Consider the following 24,625-nt stretch of genomic DNA (forward strand, 5'->3'; position numbering starts at 1 on the left):
AGGCCTCCACTACGGCGCCCTTCATAATCATATCTGGTTATGGGACCTTAAACTCCAGGTATTAATTATTATTATTATTATTATTATTATTATTATTATTATTATTATTATTATTATTATTATTATTATTATTATTATTATTATTATTATTATTATTATTATTATTATTATCTTTCAAGTGGTACGAAAGATGCCGCTTCCACCGCTCGCACGATGGTTCTGCGCACGCGCACTACGCTTCCTACAACGCGTCTGTGTGTAAACACGAAGTTTTAAAAAAATTACAGCATATCTACGGAGTGAATGATGATGAGTGGGGCGAAGTGCCGGAGGAACCATTCACAAGTATCGCCCACTACATCGTCAAAGATGTGACAAGCATCGTATATGTTTATACAAGAAATTTTATTATTGGTAAGTGGTAGCTATGCGTCGCTTCCCTTCCCCCTTGATTATAACGGCTTTGTGGTCCGTGAAATAGTGGATTGATGATGGGGTGAGTGGGATGTTTGCAAGGACGAAGTAGTGGGCAGTGTGAAAAGGTGGAACTATCGGTGCTCTCGTACGAGCAAGGAATGAATACAGTCGTGCAATCCATGCTTCTTTAACGCGCACCTGGATATAAGTACACGACCATCTTTCATTTCATGTTGGCTACTTCTCAACAGTATTTGCTTTATGGTCGGTGAAGTGGTGGATCGCTGATGAGGCGTAGTGGGATGTCTGCAAGGACGAAGTAGTGGGCAGTTGGCAAAGGTGGAACTAAAGGCCGTCACGTACATAAGGGATGGACAGATCCACGCCTTTAGAAGCTTCGCCCCTAAAAGCGATGCCGGAGTGGAAACTCGCCACGCACATGCGCCAAAGTGAAGCCAAGGAATGGGGGAGCGACCGGCCGCTGCTTGATGGATGGATTGATATGGCTGTACCCTTTATAACGGGCGGCGACTAACGCCACCTAGCAGTAGTACTTAGTTTGGTAAACGGGCTTGTGCGCCATATGGTGACCTTCTATGCACAACGCATCGTGCCTAGGCAACCGCTCTGGCCACTAGTACTTCTAGAACACTGTATCAGAAGAGAAATAAATGACTCGCTCGTTCGCAAACTGGTTTTTCTTGAAGCAGGAAGTGATTGTTCGTTGGAGAGAATATTTGAAAAAAAAAAAAGGTGCGTAGGAAACAATAGAGAAATAGTGGACGAAGTTCTGTCTTGATCGGGAAGGAGCCATTGGTAAAAAAGTAACAAGGAAGGTCCTCATCAAAAGTTGAAAAAAATATCATCTTACTTTATAAAGGAGGAGGAATAAACGTTTATTTTCCAAAACGGTGTAGGTTCCGCGTCCACCTTAGGTTGGAGGTTCTCTCATTCCAGGAACACTCTGCCCTTCGCTGCCTCCTTGGCCCTGGCGACGAGACGTCGTTGTTGGTCCAGGTCCTTTAAAACGAGCTTGGCCTCCCATGTTTCGAGAAGGTAACATAAAAAAAGAAAACACGACGCTATGTTTGCCCTCGGACCTTTCTTCAGGGGTGACTGCGAGACACCAGAAAGCCTAAAGCATTCTTTTCTTCAAGTCGGGGGGGTCATGCTTGTTGTGACTGAGGTGTCGAAGTACGTTGAAATAAGACTTCCTGCAGTTCACCCACAGACCGGTTCATGTTACTGGTGGTGATTCTAGAAAAAAGAAAGGAGCGCTCGCTTGTGACTCCTCCTCGAATCCTCCTGGCACATTCAGCAGACAGCGGGGAACGTCAGGCCCGCCGAACACAGCTCCCTACAACAGAAGGTATAGCCGCACAAAAAAAGGCAGTTCTGGAGAAAACGCCGCAGCTACAAGAACGGCGGGAAGAAGGATGATGGAGAGGGAGACGGCACTAACAAAACTCGCTAGCATTGGAGTCGACCTGACAATAGGCACTGCGCCGTGCTCCCGACCGGGTTGCAGAAATTAGGTGCTTTTTCTCATCTTCTAACCACTACCACCACCACCTGACAATGTCAGCGTGCTTTTACCATACCAACGTGTCCAGATGTCCACCTTGGTGAGAAAGGGACCGAATCTACTCCGACACGGTCGGGAGTTTTTAGTTTTTAATTGTAACATTAGAAACTTTGGTGTAAAAGTGGCTGTAAAGTTTCTTCTATTCGTCATTATTCACATTTATGCCTTCGGATGACTGCGGTGAAGGTAGGGTGAGAGGCAACAGGCTCCCGAGACGGAGCCTGTGGCCAATGGCTGGAGCCTCGGAGTCGTCCAGGTACGCAAGCTGCGAACACCATAGCTCATTGGCGGCGGCGGCGGTGATGGAACACCCGGGCGATACGACCGCGTTGTGCCCAGGCCTGGAATTAACTCGGGCGTCATTCCGGTGAGATTGGTGCTATCGCTCGTTGCTTAGGTCCCGACTGCAGCTGTGGGCAGTTGCAGGTGAGGTTCTCCAGGCCTGCACGGTTGTTCCAGTGGCTGACAGGGGGTTATGGGATTCCCAGGTCACGATGGTGTCGATATAAGCGAAAACGCTGCTCGAGGAAGGGTGTAAGAAGTGTTCCGGTCTTTACCTGCAGTGGCAGTACCTGTTACCGGCGGGTATCAGCGCTTGAATGAAGGAAGGGCATGTAGAGTGAGTATTTGCAGATGGACGCTATGAGCGTGCCCTTCAAAACGGGATGGTGACATGTGGGCCACTGGTTTTGTTGGTTGGTTGGACCCAAGAGGAATGGCTCAACCCACCATGGGGGAGGGGGGTTCGACAAAAGGAACCTTTCTTTCTTTTTTGATTAAGGTTGGCAATGTCTACTTGTATTAGATCTATCTTACTGCGCTAAAGCATCGTCAGCTTCTCAGACAGGCTGCCTCCTGATGGTGATGATAATGATGATCCTTGTTATTCTGGCGCACACCCGCAAAGGCTCCGCCATCGACGGTGCCCGTTAAGCCAGGCATCGCTGAGTCTTCTGTCCTGGGTCCGATAACTTGGCTTCCCACAGCTCTTCGAAATAAAAGAAGAAAAGGAGATACATCGAAAAATTATTTTTTTTCTTCATTACTGAGATGCGAGTATATAGAGTCGACCACAAAAGTTTGCGGACTACGCCAACGCGTGCCAAACTGGAGTTACTGTATATGCTACCTTTAGGTAGCATTTTGCCGCACCCCGATTACGCTGATTTCCCCTTCCCCTGATGCGCTCTGATTGGCCTGTTATATAGGACGTCATCGTAGTCGCCATCTTGGGGTGCTTTTAAAGCACGCTGCTAAGCGTCGTAAACTGTGAGCGGGACAAAACGGTCGCGTCTGGTGTCAGATCTGGCCCCGCCGCGCTGGTGTAGCGGTTAAGGCACTAGACTGCTGACCCGCAGGTCGCGGGATCGAATCCCGGCTGCATTTTCGATCGAGTCGAAAGTGCTGTAGGCCTGTGTGCAGATTTGGGCGCATACGTAAAGAACACCAGGAGGTCAAAATTTCCGGAGCACTCCACTACGGCGGCTCTCGTGATGATATGGTGATTTCGGAAAATTCGCGAATTGTAAATGTCGCAAGAAAAAAAAAGAAGTTGATGATAGTCACTTTGCACTTTTCGCCACATGCTGAGCTAGAACGTCGCTTTTTTTCTTTTTTTTTGACCACGCTATAGTCAGTCAGCTCTTACGTTGCACTTTGTTGGTAATCGGGCAGAAAAGCGGCCTTCAATGACTGCAAACAGCACGAGAAGAACACAAGCCAAGTATGTCAGTATATGCAACACGGCAAAAAAAAAAAAAAAAAAAAAACACGGCAAGGGTGTCGTCTGCAAAAACAGGGGGCGACTTCGCCGCAGCTGTGGTTGCTAGCCAGGCAAGATGGCGGACCTATGCGCTATACTCTGGTCCCGTATAGGGACCATATACAGTTACTCTAGGGAAAGCTAGACTGCAGCGCCGCCGAACAAATATTTTTGGTCTGCATACACTCTGCATCAGAGGTCATGCTTTGGGTGTTACTGCCGAGAAAAAAAAGAAAAAATAGGACAATGAGAATGTAAATTACGTGACGTATAGTTTCGTTTTGAAAAGGCTGGCTGCATGATGCAAGTGCTTTCTTGTGCAGTTTTATTTCTTGCTTTACGTTATCGGAAGTTTGCCTCTGTCACATCGGTGAAGATTATTTCCCTCCAGCCTTCCCCTTAATTTGGCGTATATTTCATGACTATAAGGCCTCCAGATTGTCACGTGTCGACGTGCTCCCTTTTTCTCCGCGGGAATTACATCTCGCAACGGGCGCCACTTGCTGCATGCGTCTACTTGTTTGTTTTTCAATTTTTTTTGTTGCTTTCTTCCCTCGCAAAGCCGAAGACGTGCCAGTCGTCAGGGCAAGTCGGCGAGTATATCGATCATCTATAGTCGCGTCTGCGATATCCACTCCCGCGTGGCAGCTATAGAGTTGATAGCGGTTTGAGGTTAGGAAAGGCGCTTACTTAATGCAGCCCGCAAAGGGAGCACGATGTGACGTCAGGAATGGGACGGGTAAAGGCGAGTGAGAGATGAAAAGGTAAAAAGGAAGGCGATACTGAATACTGGTCGAGATCGTGATGCATACTGATTTGAACGGCGCGAAAAACAAAATGTCGAGAAGTAATGGGTCCAGAACTGGGTGTAGTATATAAAAATCGAATATTTATAAGTAAAACGTCAGTACAGAACCTAAATATTCGCCCCCCCCCCCCCCCTGTAATTTAAGGAGGGGGTTAGCAATGCCGCCCCGCACCTTCACTCGGTTGGACCTCTCACCCTTTCTCTCACGTCATTTGTTAATGTGTGGGGGGTATGGCCACCAGAAGCCAAAGGGGGGGCCCTGGGGTGCTCCCCCCCTCTCATTCAGAGGGAAGGGATCAGGAAACAAGTAATGGAAGTAGCTGTCAAGGTCTTCAGTAAGATGAAAACCGACCCCCCCCCGCCTGCCCCCCCCCCCCCCCCGAAAAGAATTACTGGCTGCGAGCCTGATGGCCAAGCATGTTTTTTTTTTTTTTTCGATAATGGTGGCAGAGGGCACCTCATATTGCATCCAGGAACTGTATGCTTCCCCCCTTTACACGCAAAAAGCAGGGGCCAGTGGTGGGCCGTTGTGAGAGACTCGCGGTCGCTTCGTTATACGTTTTTCGTACATTGCGAGGTTGTTTATCATTCGAACTGATTAAGACGGCGTTCGGGTGAGGGCACTGCTGAAAAACTTGTACCCCCCCCCCCCCCCCCCACCCCGTCCCCGCTCCCTATGGAGAACCCAACGTATGCGTAGGGCGAACGCGAACGAAACAGATCGTCTATGGAATCAGCTGCCGTATCGGCTACAGCTTTACAGCGTGACATTTCCGCATGTTTGACTGGACGACGAAACGAACATTACCGCTGGAATTACGAGCATAGGCGTGCGCATAAGGGAAGAAGAAGGGGGGGGGGGCACTTTAATCATGTAAAAGGGGGCTGTGGTCAGTCATGTATATTGAGAGAAAAAGGGAAGGGCCCTGCGTCTCGTGGGGGGGGGGGGGGGTGCGCTTAGTTTCCTTTGCCGGCAGCACGCGTCGATGGTAGGGTCATTAATGTGCAAGTTGACAGCAAGTGTAGTTGGTTGATTCCGAAACTGTGGACGCCCAGCAGCTAGTCGTCATACACGCCCGAGGAACTGGTTCAGGTGTTTAGTTGGAACTGCGCCAGGATTTCTTTATAAGAAAGGGTTGGGGGCAGGGGCGTAGCCAGGGGGTGGCACACAGAGCCCCCCACCACCCCCTTGATTTTTTTAAAGCTCCATAGCATAGGGGGGGGGGGTACTAACGACGAACGAGTTCCATGGGTGTGGCGAGAAGCGGGAAACTTCTGCGTTGTGTTTTCAATATGTTTGTTTGGGTGGGGTAGTTGCGCTGTCAGGGGGGGTGGAGGGGTTAAGCGGCCCCCCCCTGTAAATTTTCGTCCAACCCCCCCCCCCCCCCTGCCACTTACCCAACTTATTATTTTTTTTGGTCGCTTCGTGCTGACACGATTTAGAAACTAAGTGCTGATACTACCACAATTTCATTGCTGGGTGCTTTTACATTGAATATTGTCTGCATACAGATAAACGTGTTGCGGTGTTTCTCAAGGCTTTGGCACTCTGAGATTTTGGGCAGGAATCTTGGCCGCGAGTGCTTCGAGTTGGCTCGGCGACGGGGTTAATGCTTAACCGGTAATCATGCTTGTACCCGCCGGAACAGATCTCCCTGGAGTCGATCACTACGACCATTTTCAATAGAGAGAGGTTTGCTCTAATGAAAAAATCCAGACACAGCTTCAAGGTCTCATAGGCCACGTTTGAGCATATTACCATGTGACTCTTCGTGTGTGTGCCAAGATATACTCAGGCCAGAGAAAAACATTCTATTGAACCTTCACACGTTCAGCTAACATCTAGGCACCCCCCCCCCCCCACACACACACATTCTGTCACGCGCGCGACAGAATATTTGGTTTATACACCTAACTTGGCTTGTATGCGAGTGTACAATTTACATATCTTTACAATGCCTCAAAGACAGAAGGCACTCTGAAGTATTGTCTAGTGACGAAAGTGCCACACAGGAAAACTTGCAGGTCAATCACAGCCTTAGAAAGGCCTATATACTAAAATACTCATCATGTAACTTAGGCTGATAAATAAAAAGATGATGGTCACAAATCTAAAGACGTGTAATGAGAAATGCAGTGTGGACCCCTGGCCCATTTTTCGATGAGGAACCCTTCGAACGCCTATAATCCTTTACCTCGCAGCTGTGTGGTGGTCACTGCGTGTGCGAGTAAAAGTGAACAATGGTAAGTTGAGAAGCATGGAGGCGATGCGTGCTGGAGAGGATTCACAGCGTGACTGGTAGCTGATAGAAAAGGAGCGGGAGAAGTGAGTGTTGACATCGCGTGTTGAAACTGCGAAGATATGGGGGAGGGGGGGGGGGGTTGCAGTTGCTTGGGTATCTCTACTCAGACCAATAGTGAAGGCCACACGAGCGGGCGCTGCATGGCACTGAGCCAGTGGGCGTATGCACGATTTTCCCAGAGGGTGGGTCAGCTCACTGGAAGTCTGATACATAAAGCTGAGTATGGGTAGTCAACGCCCATACTACTCAGCTTATGCATACACAAATTAAGGGGGTCGAGTAGTCTGGACATCTAAAGGTTCCATGTGGATCTGCCTGTGGAACGAGCCGTAATCTGCGGCAGTTGCAAAGGCTGGCCGAGCTGAGATGGTGTGCTGTGGCTTAATGGGGGCTGTCTTTTTTATGCGGGCTCAGAGTGAGCGGTTTTCTCATACCATACCATCGGAGATACGTTAAATTGAGCGGAAACGTGATTCGTTTGCTCACCACTGCTGTTCATCGAACCGGCGTGGTAACAGCAGCGACGGCGAGTGTTGAGATCATTGAGAGAGATCTGTTTGTGCTCATCTGCAATGCGAGCATGGCAGCGTACGTGTTTGTTTATTGAGTCAGTGAAGATATCTTGGGGTCCATGTGTCTACTGATAAAGTCACGCTCTGGGCAGTTGGCTACTACACTGCTGTTACTATAAACGGGCCTTAGCGGCCTTGCAATACTATCTTTTCTACCCTGCTACCAGCTATCACATCGTTTATGCGTGGCTAGTGTCTTGGCTTTGACGTGCTCTGCGCATAATAGGCAGTGTGGATGTGCAAGTATGGGGGGCAGGAGGGGTAGGAGAGGAGGCTCTTTGTTTTGCGTGGGATGAGGGGTTGATAAGCTGCACCTCAGAGGACAGGCGCACAGCCCTTCTGTTACGTGGCTACAGATGTTGCCATGCTCGTCACCTCTCTAGTAATATCTTCGCTCTTCTTGGTTATCATTATTGTCTTCGTGCTTTCCTAGAAGGATTTACTGGTTGCTGACATAGTTCATTGATTTTTCAGTTAACTAGTCACTCAGCCACGTGCTATTCAATAATCATTCAACTTTATTCAATATCAGAAGCACCAGCGGATGTCTGTTAAACAGGCTGAAGGATAGAAGACTTGGCTTGGTGGTATCGCAGAAAGTGCAACTACCTGTAATGTTTCAGTTGCTGTTCTTGGAAACTGTGCAATATAGTTACCAGTGAGTTTAACTACTAGTCACAGGCATCACTAAGTGGGACTTGTAGTCATCATTTTGAAAGCTTATGCTGAAATGCTACACCTTTTGAGCTTGTGATTGGGTTGTCTCTGTTCCTCTACCTGTGCTTCCCGGACATTCTGTGTGTGGCCAGCAATAACTAGATGTATTGGCTTGCTCATCGGAGCTTGCTAGGCAGAGCTGCAAAGTTTACAATTTTCAGTATTCCTTGAAAGAGCGCATGTCACATGGTAGCATCAGATTTCTTTCTCATTGTAACCACTGTTTTACAAACTGAAGCAGTGAAAAAAAAAAGTCCTTTTGTTCGTTGGTGTTTTTGGAGGCAGCAGCTGCACAGGTCGTGACTGGGCGGTGACCCGGCTTGCACCTGCAAAAGGTCGTTGCACTTCTTACTGTTCCGTTCATCGTAGTATCTGTGTGTACATGTATCTGCAATTATGCACACATGTGTTTGCACTGGCACATATGAGCATTGAGTGTTGAAACGAATAATGCACGAAAAAAAAAAAAATGCCAGGATAGTGTGGAAAGTGCAGCACAGTCACAGTGAAAACTGGAAGAGGGGCATTTCTAGATCCACTGTAAACTTTCTCGGGGCTACTAATACAAGCACGCTTGCAAGGTAGCCACTATGCCACAAATCATAATTTTCCTGAAGTTTAGAAGTGTCTACGACGTTATTATTCGTCATCTTTTGGAGAAACCCGCTATCTGCTGTGCAGTGGCTGCTGACGATGAAGAGTTCTGGTTGAGCCCTTTTTCATGCGTTGCAAGCATTCAGAGACCCACTCGTTATGCAATTTGTGTTCTTCAATGCCTTATTGATATTTTACTCTTCTATCACACTATGCTACACATGTTGACAAGGTTCCTTCCCGAAATAATGCCAATATAGGGTCCTTTTGCGACGGCGTTCTGAGCAGTGGTGTGGCTCCGTGGTAGAATACTGGTTTGTCCAGAGAGGACCCACATTCGAATTCCAGTTCGTCCCGGATATTTTCAAAATTTGGAGCGATAGCGGTTGCAGACACCAGTAGCCGTGATGGCACCAAAAACAACCTTTGTTATGATCTCGTAACATCCTTCGCTGTGAAAAAAATCTGTGCAACGGTAGTTCGATACTCATTTGAGAGCTGTACATGTTGTCACGCAGGTGAGAGCAATGCTTCCTTTCAAGTGGCAATATTTTGCTGAATGTTCCAGGAAGTATAGTTGCATATTATTTGATTGGAATCTGGCCTTTGTGGAAGATACCTGCTGCAGTACCCTGAGGCATGAACTCTATTGAGTTTGCAAATCTCATTACCAATTAATCTGAATTCCTGCGGAGTTTGTAGCTCTTAATTACATTAAACTTCACTGTCTATAAAACAATAAATTCTAATTCCCATTCAGCTGCAAAATATTTAGAGCTTGCAGCTGTTATTCCCATTGAATTGCTACGTCTTTAGAACTTGGAGCTCTTATTCCCAGAGTCACCGTCTGTTGATTTGGCAACAGTTATTTCTTTTGAATGGCATATCCTGCGTGCATATCCTGTTTACGGTGAATCACAATATCATTGAAGTTTTCAGCTCTTGTTTGCATTCATTTGCATTTGAATTCATTTGCAAAGTCTATGGAGGTTGCAGCTATTATATCCATTGCATCGCTCTCTGCCTAGAGATTGCAGCCTTTATTTGACTGAATCACACTCTATAGACATTAGAGCTTTATTTCCAATTAAATGAAAAGTCTATATATTTCAGCTTTGTTCCCATTTAATTGCGAACTTTGTTGATTTTGCAGCTCTAGTTACATTGAACCGCAAAGTCTGTGGAGGCTTCAGCACTCATTTCTATTCATTCGCAATGTCTAGAGTATCTCCCTCCTTCCGCTAAAGTTGTAGAAGCCGAAAGGTGCACAGCCTCTCGCACATTTTCCAAAACTGCTGTTTTGTTTCCCTCTTCGGAGCATCTGGTGGGAGCAACATTGGTTCTGCCACGTGGAATCGATTTCGAAGTTCCGGCTTGCCGCTGCCGTTTTTAAAGGTGCCCCTTCGCTTCCCATCTTTTGGGGCCGGCTGACAGATGAAAGCAAACAACCGGACAATGGTGGGGGGCTGGAATGGGACTGAAATAGATCCTACCACCCCTCTCTACTTCCTTTGGCCTCCAGCCGCCTGCCTCCTTTTCTTACGAATGACTCTGTCTGTCTACATTTCTGTGTGAGCCATTGCCACTGCCCAAGCTTGCGCAAGCAGGTCTTTTCATCAGCCATAATCTCTCGAAGAAGGAAGAGATGATGATTGCATTGACAGCGCGCTCAAGCTCGCAACAGGGATGCTCATGATTGGAACTGCTGGCACATTGCTTTACAGGCGAGGATGTCAGAATTGAATGCCTCCTATTCTTGTGGCCTTATTCCGGATGTGCGTAACTGAGCGCCAGCTTTGATAGGAGCGAATATGCCCGCTTTTGAAGTTTCTTTTTTGTTTCTTAAGTCTTCCCCTTTAATCATCGCTGGGAGGGGGGGTCAGGTTGCAGTTGTAATTTACAAAATTTGTTTGTGAACGGACACGTGACAGTGAAAAAGAGTCAATACTCATTCACCCAAAGGTGACATTTAAGATGTAATTAATCTGTAGCACATAATTACCAAGTGTATTACAGAGGGAGTAAACGGTGAAAACCAGCCCTGCAAAGTTTTGGAAATACAGCACTTCATTGTCCTGTATTTTCAGGTTAATCTTCATGCGTCATCGCAGGTAATGAAGCGTGATAAAGCTTCCGCTGTTGTTAGGTGGATCGATAAGCTTTCCCAGCATGAAATGAAGGACTGATTGCTTCATCAAGCATTTGGCCCTCTCTCTTTTATGTGAACTTGTACCAAGACCTTGTCAGACTCGTCAATGCCCCATGCGAACTGTATTTGCCTGCTTCAGGTCACTCCGCAGTTGACCAGAATTAAAGGTGAATTGAATGAGTACCCGGAGAAGTCCACATGATTTTCACATTTCTTAAGAGCCTGTGCAATGTACTCTGGGCCACTTCATCTTTGGTGTTAGCCCCTGCGTGTGCCTGCATGAAAACAGTCGATTGGCCTTTTTCTATTGGATCATGCACGCAGCATCGCCTGCACTGTTGGAGAAAAACTGCTAGTACCTTATGATGATTTCAAAGGCACAAGAGTATAGTGTACGGCTGTGCCACTGCTGGTGTGCGTTTCCACTTGTCCTGGATCGAATGGACACCACTCTGCCGAAAATGGCAGATAAAGTTCTACTGTTTAATTACCATAAAATCCTGAGCATGTGCGTCCCCCCATACAATGAAAGACAATCGTACAAGATGTGGAGAAGTGGCCCTTACTCAGTCACGGGCTGAAATTCAAAATGGCGTTCGAAGAGCCCTTAGAAGGAAGCATGCCTGCGTTTCTAATGGAAAGGTTTGTGGGGTGCTGATGTACTTACTGAACTTAAGGGAGACCTCGGGACGAATTTCAAGTGTAATACCAAAAACGAAAAAAGTTCTTTGAACATTCTAACGATTTCTGAATACTTGTAATGCAATATTGAGGCACTACACTATAAAAGCACTAAGAAATCGTGTACATACCTGAAGACTCTCAGAACTTCAGTTCATACGAACAACTGCTGCAAGATTTTGGAATGGAGAGCAAGTTTGAAATAAAAAAAAAATATATAGGAGAGGCAGAGTTGACGAAAGGGGGGGGGAAGCTTGCTCGGTGAGTGGCATATATTTCAAATCTTCGAAAAATGAAAGGTTGCTTGTTTGGATTTGGGTGCTTCGCTTGGATGTTATGGTAACTTAGCTATACTCAATTATTCTCTTTCATGTGTTCTTCTTGTTCTTGAAGGTCTAACATTTTGGGCTGTTTCGATTCTCGATATCAGCCATTATTCAGAATTTCATGTATATGGAAACGATGCTGTTTTGTCAGTGATGTGCCAGCTCAGTGGCCCGCTGACCTGCTTGCTGCAAGTGTGGAGGTTCGCTTTCTGGCTATGAGGCATTCACAGCTCTTTTTGAAGTACACGGCAATTCGAGTGAGCTGGGGTTTCGGTGCAGTGTAAAAAAGTCGGGGCGATCTACGTTAATCCCTTTTATGGTATGCCTCATAATCTTATTTTGCCTTTGACACCAAAAACTCTAGAATTTTTAGGTGAAGCTTCTATGAGCTGCATAATTCAGTGGTGGCAGCATAGTACAAGAAAAACACCGCACCAACGAGTGTACGGAAATGTGGGTATACGCAAATAGGCCCTCGAAGTTATGAAAGTCGTATCTGTATTTGTATTATTATGCTATTTGTGCCAATTTCATTGCGGGCTTGTCAGTGATCAGCTCTCTCTGATATGGCAATCTGATCTTTTATTGAGATCATTTCACCTTGCCACATTTCATTGTCACCTTTCATTGTTTCATGCATGACCATCGTTGTTGCCTACAGTAACTAAATTGCTGCTAAGGACCTGGATAAAGATACGAATCCATCTTGGAGAAAGCAGAGTGTTAAGAAGGCGTATCGCATAATGTGATTGAATGAAAGAAAAATAGCCGGCCAGGCACGCGCACACCAACTTGCAGCGATTTTCGTCATAGGGTATAGGCTCCCAACTTATTGTTCATAGACTTTCCTTCTTCTCCTCAGGTGGCCCCGCGTCCCGCACAGGAGGCCTCGGGCCCTGGGAGTTGGGCCCCGCCGCGACACTCCCCAATGAAGTCCCACCCCCATGGGGCCTGGTGGCACCTGGAAACAGACCCCGTAGGCAAGTCAGCTGCCATACGTATTATTATTTATTTTTGGCTATTTCCTGCACTCCGCGCTTGTGCACATTGCTTGATGCAGTGAGTTTTTGCGTGAGCTGTTATTGCATCAAATTTTCAATTGTTTCATGCCACGAGAGCTCTTGGTCCGCCATGTGAATCTCAGCTGAGTTGATATCTGGACGTTTATTGACTTTCTTTGTAACTCATCAGGCTGGATGTAGTGTACGCTATATCCTTTTAGGGACTACTGTTCGATTTGCGGGTGGTTGGGACTCCTGACGTTTGCAGTGTAACTTGGCCTTGTTTTTTTCCAACTACGCTTGAAGTTAGAGCAGTTGTTTGAATACAATTGTACGCTATTTAGAGTGACTGAATTCGCACCACCAGATGCATTAAGAACTCGGGTTATTGGAGACCAACATACTTCATTTCGTATCATATTAGAATTGCTTAAACCCTAGCTATCAGCACATAACCGAAACTGGAGGTCACTATATTCGGTTACAAGGCAAAAGCAGTGTAGCTTTTCGCCACCACAGTACCCTCTTCCAGCCAGTGGTCTCATGGCCGCTTTGTCACATGCTTTGACATGCTTCTTTGTGACTCCTCTGGTGAGAACGGTGTAAAGGTGGTGGGCCGTGACGTCACGATGACACGGCGACACCACTGGCAGGAAGGAGGAGGTCTTTTGACTGCGAAAATCCGAACACCTCTTGACTTCGATCTCAGTATAGAAATTACAACTTTGTTGAAAGTCATCTGGCTCTGTCTGTCTCTTAGTTCTGACTTCGAGAACTAAGTAACCCATACCCGTGCTGGACAAAAGTTCTCCACTGTTTACTGTCTTCAGGGACAAAATTTTAGAAATTTCATGAGGCTCTCTCAGAATATCAAAAGCCAAACAGTGTTTTATATAACATGGTGCACTTCATGTTTTTAAGATCAATCTGTTAGCAGTAACTAATTATTGCTAAGATTCATTTATGTCTGAGCTCCATGATTAAGAACACCCCCGGGCAGGCAGTGCTCCCATCTCAAGTTTATAGAAGGTGGAAAGACAGTTGAAAAATGGCCCTAAGATCAGGCCGGTCATAGAGACAAGTGCACACATGCAATTGGACTACCAACACACATGCTGTACGACCTTTTTTGTCTCGGATCATGAGCAGCTGGACGTCTACAATGGCAGAAAAGAAGAAGCAACACTGAGCACAGGACTTACGCTAAACTGCTTTCCCTATTCTTTTTTGCCTGTACACCGTCTCCTTTTTATGCCAACTGTTTGCTTTCACCCCTTACATGCTCTACTCCTCACTGGTATAATAGAAGGGAGAATTCGGGTGTGGAAGGGAGAGCCGCAGCAGTGGGCGGGGATTGGCTGTATAAATTGGCCATTTCACGGGTGTGCCCCACCACCACTCTGTCCTTTTCCCGCTCTCTCCCGACCAGAGTGCGTGCTGACCTTTTTTCCCCAGACTGGACCGACCCCTCCCATGCGACCTTTCTCCTTGCTTCATTCTGTTTGTACGTTTGTTTTTCCCTACATCCCCTCTTCCCATCGATGTTGTCCCTTACCCTTTCTAACATTTCCCTGCCCTTTGTGCATTTCCTTTTCCATTCTCCATTAGTTCAGCTTTCTCCTTTTCATTCAGACCTGACTGACCTTTCCCCAACTTCCATGTATCCTATCACTTTTCCTTTTTGTTCCAGATTTATCCGGTGATTCTTTCACCTACTGGTACCAGTATGTCTCTCCTTTAACGAACCCTTTTTTTTTCTGTGTATGTGTGTGCATGGAGTTGCTCGTTCCTTACATTGCCTGCAGTCTTTCTTGTATGACTTTTCCCAATTTCCCTAATCCTCTTGCCCCCTCCTCTGATATTTGCTCTTTGTGGGTTACTTAATGCAGTTTGGAAAATTTTAGGACTCCTGCCATCTTTCTTCAACAAAATTACTTTTTGCTACGAGGCACTTGACGTTACATGTGTTGCAGTTGAACTTACCCAACCCTTTCAATCTCTTCCCCGTTACTGATTTCGCATACATTAGAAACACGACAAGGTACGCCGAGGGTGCACTCGACATCATTAAACAAGCAGTGGTCGTTCTTTGAAGTGGAGCGAGTGAAACTTTGATATTGCCATAATGTCAGCCATGCCTGGTATACAAGTCAATGCTAAACAAAAAGGGTCAGCAAGGTAGGAAAGGGCTTGTGTGTAGTGGATCCCGTTCGCTACTCCCGCCTAACAAGTGCTACGCAGCCACTTCGGATAATGGAGGTGGTGGCCCGGTGCCCTGCGGCGCGGGAGTTAATTTTATGCACGCTTGTATGTAGAGGGCTTTCTCATGTCTGGTGTGTGTTGCCCAACCTCATTCCCTCCCATCCCTGTGTTGTTCTTTCCGTGATCCTTGTCGTTTAGTTTTTTGGTGCCATTTATTCTTTTCCCACTCCCTAGCTTAGCTCCCACTTCTCCCTTTTTCTCTCTTTCCTGCTAAGTGTTCGAGCCCGTCCCTAACTGGGATGTATTTTCTGAGCAGCTGCAGGCGGGCTTGCAGCTCTGTCCTGACAGTCTCGCACTTTCCTTTAGCAGGGATTCCTTAGTTGCATGATGATTTCTGTCTTTCCCTAGTTCTTTTTTGCTTTTGTAAATGATTTCTCTTTCATTGAACATTTTCCCGCTCCTGTTCCTTTCCTCTGTCATATGCTTTTAAGTCTTTTGGTGCACGCCGTCCCATCCCTACACTGGCTATGGTTATCTTATAACCTTTGAGATTGGGTGGCAGGCTTCAAGTGAAGTGCCGGTTTATTTGGACACTGTGGATGGTCTAAGTAGCATTATCCTCCTCTCTGCGGCTTTTGACGTCTTCGACGCATTTCTGAAGTCAACTAGTTCAACTAGTATCTCTGAAGTGAACTAACTTGCGTGCTAAGAGGTTCGAGGATTGAGTTTGCAACTGAACGTGACAGTGAAGCCCGCCTGTGGATACGCTTGCAAAGTCGCCGACGTCGTTATTGCGTTTGAGGACTGGCACCATCGTGGATCTGGTTGCTGCTTTCTTGCAAGGTAAGTCTGTCTTCATTTTGAGTGGAAGTACACATGGCGAGCGTTCGTTTGCCAGCTCTGTTTGGCCTGAACAGGCTGAGTGTGCTTGACTTGAGTTTAAATTGTTTGTTACTCTTTCCTAGTGACATTCGTAAAATTGTGTAAGGTGCATCCTGTACAGAAGGAGCAACTTTGCAGTTGTTGCATCACAGAAGGATGGTTACTAAGTGTTATGCAATTTTTTTTATTAAGGACATTGACATTGAGTGATAGTGATATCCAAGGGATGAGAATGCTTGTAGCCTGCAGTGAGTGCTTTCTTCGTTAGTCTAATAATCCAGGTTGAAATTCAGTGGGGTGACTCTCACAAACGGTGGAGTGTTGAGGAAATCGGAGCACTAATTGAGTACTGCTTTAGCATTGCGGATTTGGTACTCCAAGGTTTCTAGTGAAAATAAGGCAGGTTAACTCGTTGTTTCGGCAGCGTGCGTGCATAATGGGCACCGCTGCATAATGGGCATCTGTCTTGGCTGTTATTAACGACCGTAAGCATCTCAACTTGTTCACAGATACATGCAGTCTGCATGGTCTACTACTGTATTTGTATTTTTCATTCTGCCACTGCATATTGCAGCTGCTTTGGGGACTGTTTCGTTCGAAAATGAATTTTCCTGTAACGAGTGAAATGGTTGGCTTGTTGGCTCGGAGGGGGGCAGACGGATCAGGGGGAGGGGGTGGACGGTGGCCCCACTTGTGCATGCCTATGATTACTAAATAGTCTTGCTTCAGTTACTCGATCAGTTATTATGTTCCTTGGTAGTTAACTAATTGTCCCTACAGCATTACTTTAAACGTTATGTCTGTAGCTCTAATGCTTACGGGCAAGCAATGAACCGCACTCGCGCCGCCGCTGCTGGTTCTCACGCCTCAGGATTTGGTGAGGGAAAGGAGAAGGAAAAAAGAGATAGAGTGAGTGAATAACAAAGAAAGACTTCTTTCGACGCCTCTCATAAACCGTGTAAGCCATGGTTCTTTCTTTCTTCTTCTTTTTTTGAACTGTCTGCTTTCGAGCCTTTTGGGTCGTCGTCAAACGTGACTTCTTCCTTCTCACCCTTCCAGTTCGTTCGACGAGGGGGCCACGCCGCGCTCACAACGGCGGTGGGGGCCCCGAGGGTGGCTGGGTGCCACACCTATCTCTTGTTCGGGTGCGAGCCGCAGTCGAGGGGGCGGGCGCTGACTCCCGCGTTTGTCGTCCTTCACGCGCGCGCCCGTCGGGGTTACGCCTCGTCTTGGTCTCGTTTCACGTGCATCACTTGTCATTGGGTGGCCACCGCTGACACGTCGCCAGTGCGCGTGGGCGTGTGCGATCACCGTCGGACGCGCGCGCGTGTGTGTGTGTGTGCTTGCCGTGCCAACCGCGTCGCTACGCGTTATACTTATCAAGGCGTACGTGTGTGTGTGCATGCTTACTGCTTTCGTGTCGCGCGCGTGTGTGCATGCTTACAATTTCGTATCATGTGTGTGTGCGCGTGCCGACGTGCGTGCATGCTTGTGCTTTTGTGTCATCTCTCTGAGACTCTCCTTCTCTGTACGTGTGTGTGGAAAGGGGGAGGGGGGCGTTCGTCAGCTGCAGTGCCAACGACGTTGCTAGGCGTTACACTATACATCGAGGCGCACGTTTGTGTAGTGGCCATGCTTGCCACTTTTCACGTGTCACATCTCGAGTTTCCTTCTTTCCGCCTACTGTCATTCGATTCTTGGTTCAGTAGTGACGTAGCAGTGCACGACGTTGCTGGTTCCTATTGCTTAAGGTCCTGTTGCCCGGGAGATCCTCATTACCACGGCGGCTCGATAGAAAACAAAGTGTGGCCTGTTGCGTATGACATTGAATGCTGTAAAAGGAGGCCCTGCCACACTGTTACAAGTAGCCATGGCGTGGATTCACTAAAGGAACACGTTGCTTCACGAATACACCGCTGCGATTTTTTTTTTCTTTTTAGAATCCGTCCAGTACTAGCGGAGCTACAAAGATTTCGCTCACGTATACGCTGCAATTCTCCCTTCTCAGGCTCGTCCCGACGGAAGTTCTGGAAACCAACGCGGTAATTTAAGCAGGCAGCACGGGGGAAGAAAAGACGTCACGCTCGCCTCGTGACCTTGAGCACTTTAGCTGCTTTTTAAGTGTGAATACACTTTATAAGCGACCCCAAACCATGCACCGCCGTCGGCGGCGTCCGCAGTCTTCTCTCTGTCTTTAAAAGAAAGAGGACTTGGCGGGCCGCAGCGCGACGCTCTACCGAATAAGCCACGGACGCGACGCTGATATCGGTGTCAGTAACGCGCCTTATACCCCCTCCCCCTTCACTCGCTCCTCCGCTCTCCTCGCTCGCTGCAGCTGCGCGCGCACCCCTCTCTCTCGCGCGCCCGCCTTCTCTCTCAGTCTCCCGTCGAGAGCGGGTCGTGAGGGGGAGTAAAGTTAAAATCCGTAGGCATTCGCCAATGAGTTAACGTAAACTCCCCCGTATGATCAAATTGCGATTCCCAGGAACCATTACACCATAAAGGCACCATAGTGTAAATATAATAGTGCGAATTAATAAATACCCCTCATAGCATCACCCCGTGTATTCGCACTTAACCATGTTCACCCTCGGGGAAATGCTTGGGAGTTTTTTTTTGTTTTTTTTTATCGTGCGGCTTTCAAGTCGCGGCCTTCCGCGGTGGCTCCGGCAACGAACTAGCGCGCCTTGCTCTTATCAGCCAGTGGCTGATAGTAGGCATGGGACAAAGTAATTTTGAACCTGTAACGTCATTTATCGAGTAAAGGGAAGGCAATTCGCAGCCGACTTTGAGAATTAGTTGTAACTTCCATTCCACGTTGTGGCGCGAATATTTGCGCTCGCGTGGTCTCGGGAGCTTCGACTTCCGATATGCATGCAGTATTTTATGACCTTGCTCTGAAAAAGTGTTGCAGGGCCTCTTTAAAGACGAAGCTCAAGGGTCCCCCCCCCCCCGATTTTTTAGAAGTATGCATCACAATGCGTTGGCGGGCTGCCGTACTCGACGCATTTGCTCGCCTTTGCTGCGTCACATTTACGGCTATAATGCTTGGACGACCGTGCGTTTGTGTGCGCGTATCTGAGCTCGTGCTACACCGACGGCACGCTCGCCCGCTTACCCTATAAGAACTGCGCGGACAGTGTAACGGCGAGCGGCGTGTGCATGTAATGATAGCGCTCTTCCCTCGATGCATCGCTTTTTTCCCTCTTGCTGAGCGTGCATGCCTATACGTAATCGATGAACAACAGAAAGAAACGGGCTGGCAGCTAGCTGTAAGAGGGTTCATGATCCAGGGCTCTATATAGGAAGGGAGAATAAGCGCGCTGGCGAGGAGTCGTTTACATAATTCATAAGACAGCGCGCGAACGCATGCATAAGCATCCCCGCCCTCCTCTTTCCTTCTTTACCCATCTAACGGTATCCAGTGTTGCGGCACGCTACCGAGGTCGCAACGCCGACCTCTCGACGCTGTTGCCCCGCGTATCTCGTGTATGCGAACGCGTGTAACGCGTGCTGCACGCGTGGTTGTGTTTGTTTTATTCTACCATCGCGAAATCTGTCGCGGCGATATGCATACGGAACTACCTTTTGGGGTACGTTTTTTTTTCTTTGTTAGGCGCAACTAATGATGGACAATCATGCCAATCAAATTAGAGGACATGTTATTAGCGAGTTTTGGTACTGCGGAGTGGTGGTATACGTACGCATCACGCAAGCGCCTTGCGTTCCGTGGCGTCGTTTGCCACAAATCGGCTTTTAGTACACCGTAGTATACCCGCGTACGTAACGAACGTGAAGCGTGTTGCGTCATCTGGTAGATCAAAATAGAAGCACGTGTTGTTGACAGCCAATGTGAGCCAATCCAAGTGTTATAGCCAGATTATGGCCATATTTTGAGCCACAGAGCCCGTCGGTGCTTGCCTTCGATGCCGCCATTTTGCAAAACAAAGTCTCGCGCTGTCGCGAACTTGTTCGAGAGCGGCGCGATCACCTCAGACGTACGCACGCACGCACCTCATGGGTGCGTACGTAGCAGCTGCGTACGTAACGCGATACGTGCGCGTTGCGGTCTGCGCATGCGCACTACGCAGAACGTGGCGTCCTTACGTACGCAACGCCGCCACGTACGCAGCGTACGCAATACTAAAGCTCTCTATTTTTGGGTACTTTATGGCATATACGAAAAGAAATTAAAGGGGACGAAAAATCAACTTGCCACCATGCAGCAAGTGCCGAACCTTCAACGTTCGCACTACGCGTCCGATGCTCTTCCACTAGAGTTATACGATGGAAGTCATCATCCCGTCCACTTTATCGGGTATACATTTGTACATTTTAGACTCGGGATGGTTAGTCAGCGCCGCTCCTAGCCATTACGGCGAGTGTTGAACTCTCCTTTTTTTTTTTTTTTTTGCCACGTATATGGCGCGCGATGTTTTGACGAGGTGGCAGCAGACCAATTACTCGCATACTTTTCAAGACGTCAAGTCTGCCAGCTAACGAAATCGTCGCTATGATTGAAGCGGATGAAAAGAATGTGGAAGGAAAAGAGAATTTAGGGGCTCGTTTTCTTTGAAAACGGCAATTAACAATCACTTGTCGCGGCCACTTATAGTAGTAGTCTTGTGGCGAAGTTAGCACCGCCCATCAGCGTCAACTCGTTTCACTTCGCTATAAGTACAGAACTAAGCTGGGAATAAATACTATACGTTCTCTAGTAATCAGTGTTAGTTAGCCGTATAATTAGAGCAGCATAATTAAGTATTGAATAACTTGTGGCATGATTAGTACGTCATAATTAAGCTATACCTAATTAGTGAATCGCCGTTAGTGCTAGAAATGATAATTTTCAGCATAAATTATGATACGCACGAAAGCATTACACTATATACATACACCAGCGGTATGACTCCAGAGTGCAACATCAATCGTTTTTCTCTATATATGCTACGCGCCACGCCGCTTTCTTTGTGGCTTTGAAACGCAATTTAAGGATGTCGATCCTACTGAAATTGCGGAGAGGATGCTTCAATCTGCGACGATACATAAAACGTGTTTACTGTTGCGCTGCTTTTGCGCGTATATAGATAAATTACGCGTCTTTTCATTTCAGCCGCCCCGCCGTGGTGGTCTAGTGGCTGAGGTACTCGGCTGCTGATCCGCAGGTCGCGGGATCGAATCCAGGCTGCGGTGACTGCATTTTCGATGGAGGCGAAAATGCTGTAGGCCCGTGTGTTCAGATTTGGGCGTACGTTAAAGAACCCCAGGTGGTCGAAACTTCCGGAGCCGTCCATACGGCATCTGTCGTACTCATATGGTGTTTTTGGGACGTTAAACTCTACATATCAATCAATTAATCAATCAGTTTTCATTTCCACCGGGATTCAATTGTTGAATTCAGTTGTCTGTCCCTCTAAGGAAAGAGTGTAAGGTTTCTCTTCAATGATTTATTAGACACCCGGGCTACGGCAATAAAAAAGGCTGGCATATATTTATGCACACAGATGTTTGCCCAAGGCGTATTCAACAAGCCCCGCCCCTCCATCCTCCCCTAAAGAAATTACCGTTTCATTCCGAGCGATAGAGGAGACGAGCAGTCACAGTTTATACATTAGGGTGTTTCTCTCGAACGCAGATTGTGCTGAATTTTCACGCTGTTTTTTTGTTATTAGTTTACGCCTGTGTGCAAAAAAAAAAAAAGATAAAACGCCTTCGTCGATCCTGCTCTTCGTTTTTATTTTCTTTGTTGGGAATCGCCTTTACATAGGTCGATCGTCGGTGCGCCGTCATCGATCTGTTTGTTTATTTAACAGTTCGATCATTCCTCTCGCGTCGGGGGACGCACTCTGCATACTGTCACGTGGTAGCGCCGTGGACCAAACCAGCAGGCGGAGCGTGCAAGACGAAACTCTTTATTGGGCCGAGATTGGGGGGTGATGAAAGGAACGTCGCGCTACTGCAAAACACTGTTAAATGATAGCGGTGAACGGAGTGTCGGCCGTCGATAATGCCATCATAGTTTGGAGGCGCCGTTTTTCATACCATAACGCATCGAACGGGTGGCCGTGCAAGTTCCGGAATAAGCGCGGCTTTTCGCGTCCCGTGCGCAATCTTCACAGAATGATCTACAACAGTCGTGAAGGTTTTCGAACGCTGGGGCGCGATCTGCGTCGAGCCATTGCTCACAGTCTTTGTGTGTTTAAACCGAGCACGTCAAAGTAACACGTGTGGCAACGCCCTGCCGCGGTGGTCTATAGTGGCTGAGGTACTCGGCTGCTGACCCGCAGGTCGCAGGATCGAATCCCGGCTTCGGCGGCTGCATTTTCGATGGAGGCGAAAACGCTGTAGGCCCGTGTGTTCAGATTTGGGCGTACGTTAAAGAACCCCAGGTGGTCGAAACTTCCGCAGCCGTCCACTACGGCGTCTGTTGTACTCATATGATGGTTTTTGGGACGTTAAACACCACATATCAATCAATTGGCACGCGTGTCAATATGTTGAAGCGTTTGAGCAATGCAAGATGCAAGATGCGTTTGAGCAATGCATGACTGATATGGTTTGAGGTTAGAGTAAACATCAGCGTGTGATTCGTGCACGTTGAGCTGTTAGTAAACGTTGTTTGGTTGTTTAGTCGATGTTGTTTAGTCGATGTTTTGTCTTTTTTGTATATCGCGAGCTAAATTAAACATCGTATGCGCCTATTCAGCCGCTTTTGTGTGGATATGCGTCCGTTTAGTTAATGATGCAAAACATAAGGGCTAACAGTCCAACACGGCAACATCGAAACCCATCCGTGAAGTGGTCTATAGACTTCACAGTGTGGAAGTGGCCCGCGCGGGTCGACTCCCGTCCACTTAGCGACAGGTGAGTATATAGTGTTTCGCGTATCCCCGTATTTGATGCACGTGCGATGCCGCGTCGATAGACTTATCGAGTGACGGGCCGCTGAAGTACATTGGGCTACGTAGCCCCACCCCTTCCTATTTCTCTTTCGTCTTTCTTAGACGGCGCGGCCACAACCTCTTTGATATTAAAGACGGTGCGAGCGTCGCGCCGCAGCAAGCGGTTCAATCGAAGTGGGTTTGCCCGCAACACTATAGCTCGAGCCTTCTGGGCTTTCTTGCGTTGGTCCCGAAACGCCCGTCCCCTGTAGTAGAGTGCGCGGCTGAAGCTAATCGCGGTTTCTGTGTTGCGCGTCGCCACTTAACGACCCTGTGTTTTGTTTTCTGTCTTTTTTTTTCGTTCTTTTGCGTGTCGCGTTAATGGCCGGTTCCCGTGGCTGCGTCTCGCCCGTATCTCTTTTGAGTTTTTGTTGTCGAGTGGCCGCTAACAAGTATCAAAGGTGTTGTCCTGGGAAAAGGAGATGGGGAAAAAAAAAAGTCGCAGCATATCCACGCGGAGTGAATGCTGTGGAGTGGGTCGAATCGTCCGTTCTTTTGTCTGTCTGTCTGTCTGTCTGTCTGTCTGTCTGTCTGTCTGTCTGTCTGTCTGTCTGTCTGTCTGTCTGTCTGTCTGTCTGTCTGTCTGTGACAGACGTCCGGACGGATGGACGTTTCGCCCCACTCATCATCACTAACTCCCGTGGATATGGTGTGAATTTCTTACTACAACAGCACCACCTATCATATCCTCTTTGATCGTGAAATATATGAAGTCCGCTAACGCCATCTAGTGATATTATTTCTAAGGACACATACACACAAAGCCATCTAGTGAGCAATTCTTGAAACTAAGTCGCTACCACTGCAACATACTATTACGAAGGAACGACCCACACCCTAAAGAAACTCTTTCTAAGAGTGGCTGAGTCTCCGACTTCCGTTGCTACAGACGAACTCCCTCGTGTGGATTTCGATTTACGCAACGGTGGCATGGGAAAAATAGACGATGTTAAGTAGCTTGTTGCGGGCAGCCATCTTCGGCTGAGGGCTCCGGCAGGGGTGCAGACAGAAACTTCGAAAACGAAAACCTTCCACAAATGCCTTCAAACGTGAAAACTGTCCGTCGTCGGCGTCAGCACAGAATGATGCGAAAATAACGCTGTGGTTACATGATTATGCGATGTGGCAGGTGGGCGAAATTTGTGACGTCGCGCGATTGCGCATTCACGCAGCATTGTCGCTTTGGCCGTACCCGAGCCGATCTCGGAGGTAGGGCTGAAAAAATCAGGAGGGACAGCCGCTGCGATGCCTCCGATCGTTGGAGCCTGGCAATGCGAAATCATGTTCGGCGTAGAAAGCTTTCGGGATGTATAAGAGGGCATGGATAGATACGTTGACTGGGGAAAAGAGGGCTTCCGCAACACCGTCTATAGACTAGTTAAGTTCTCTTCATATCCTCCTATCCTAGCTGGTATACGGCTCCGAACTACGACGGAGCTGCTTTGTCCGCGCTTTCTGGAAACACAAGGTGCCTCGGTGCAGGCGCCTTCGTATCGTGGCACCCTATAGGGAAACGGAATACAGCATGAACGAATTCATTTGCAACGCACCCTAAGTATACACAAACGACATCGCGAGAAGTATTGGTAACTTGATGTCCATTAAAACTTGTGAAGACATTGAGGCTTCTTAGGAAAACTAACAGCCGGGAATACACGCGTTGAGCAGTATTTTTTTTTCTTTCC

General features: G+C 47.6%; 2 protein-coding genes across 2 annotated transcripts in view; both read left to right on the forward strand.

The window, feature by feature from the left end:
- Positions 1 to 24,625, forward strand: part of Nca (neurocalcin homolog) — a 120,223-nt gene that overhangs the window by 26,612 nt on the left and 68,986 nt on the right. Inside the window, exon 2 of the mRNA XM_037415797.2 lies at positions 12,777 to 12,894. The gene's annotated coding sequence lies outside the window, so the exon portion shown is untranslated. The remainder of the gene's footprint in view (positions 1 to 12,776; positions 12,895 to 24,625) is intronic.
- LOC119163733 (neuronal calcium sensor 2) overlaps positions 15,858 to 24,625 on the forward strand; it is a 56,285-nt gene continuing 47,517 nt past the window's right edge. Inside the window, exon 1 of the mRNA XM_037415796.2 lies at positions 15,858 to 15,960. The gene's annotated coding sequence lies outside the window, so the exon portion shown is untranslated. The remainder of the gene's footprint in view (positions 15,961 to 24,625) is intronic.

The sequence above is a fragment of the Rhipicephalus microplus genome, chromosome 9, assembly GCF_043290135.1.
Source record: "Rhipicephalus microplus isolate Deutch F79 chromosome 9, USDA_Rmic, whole genome shotgun sequence".
Classification (NCBI taxonomy): domain Eukaryota; kingdom Metazoa; phylum Arthropoda; class Arachnida; order Ixodida; family Ixodidae; genus Rhipicephalus; species Rhipicephalus microplus.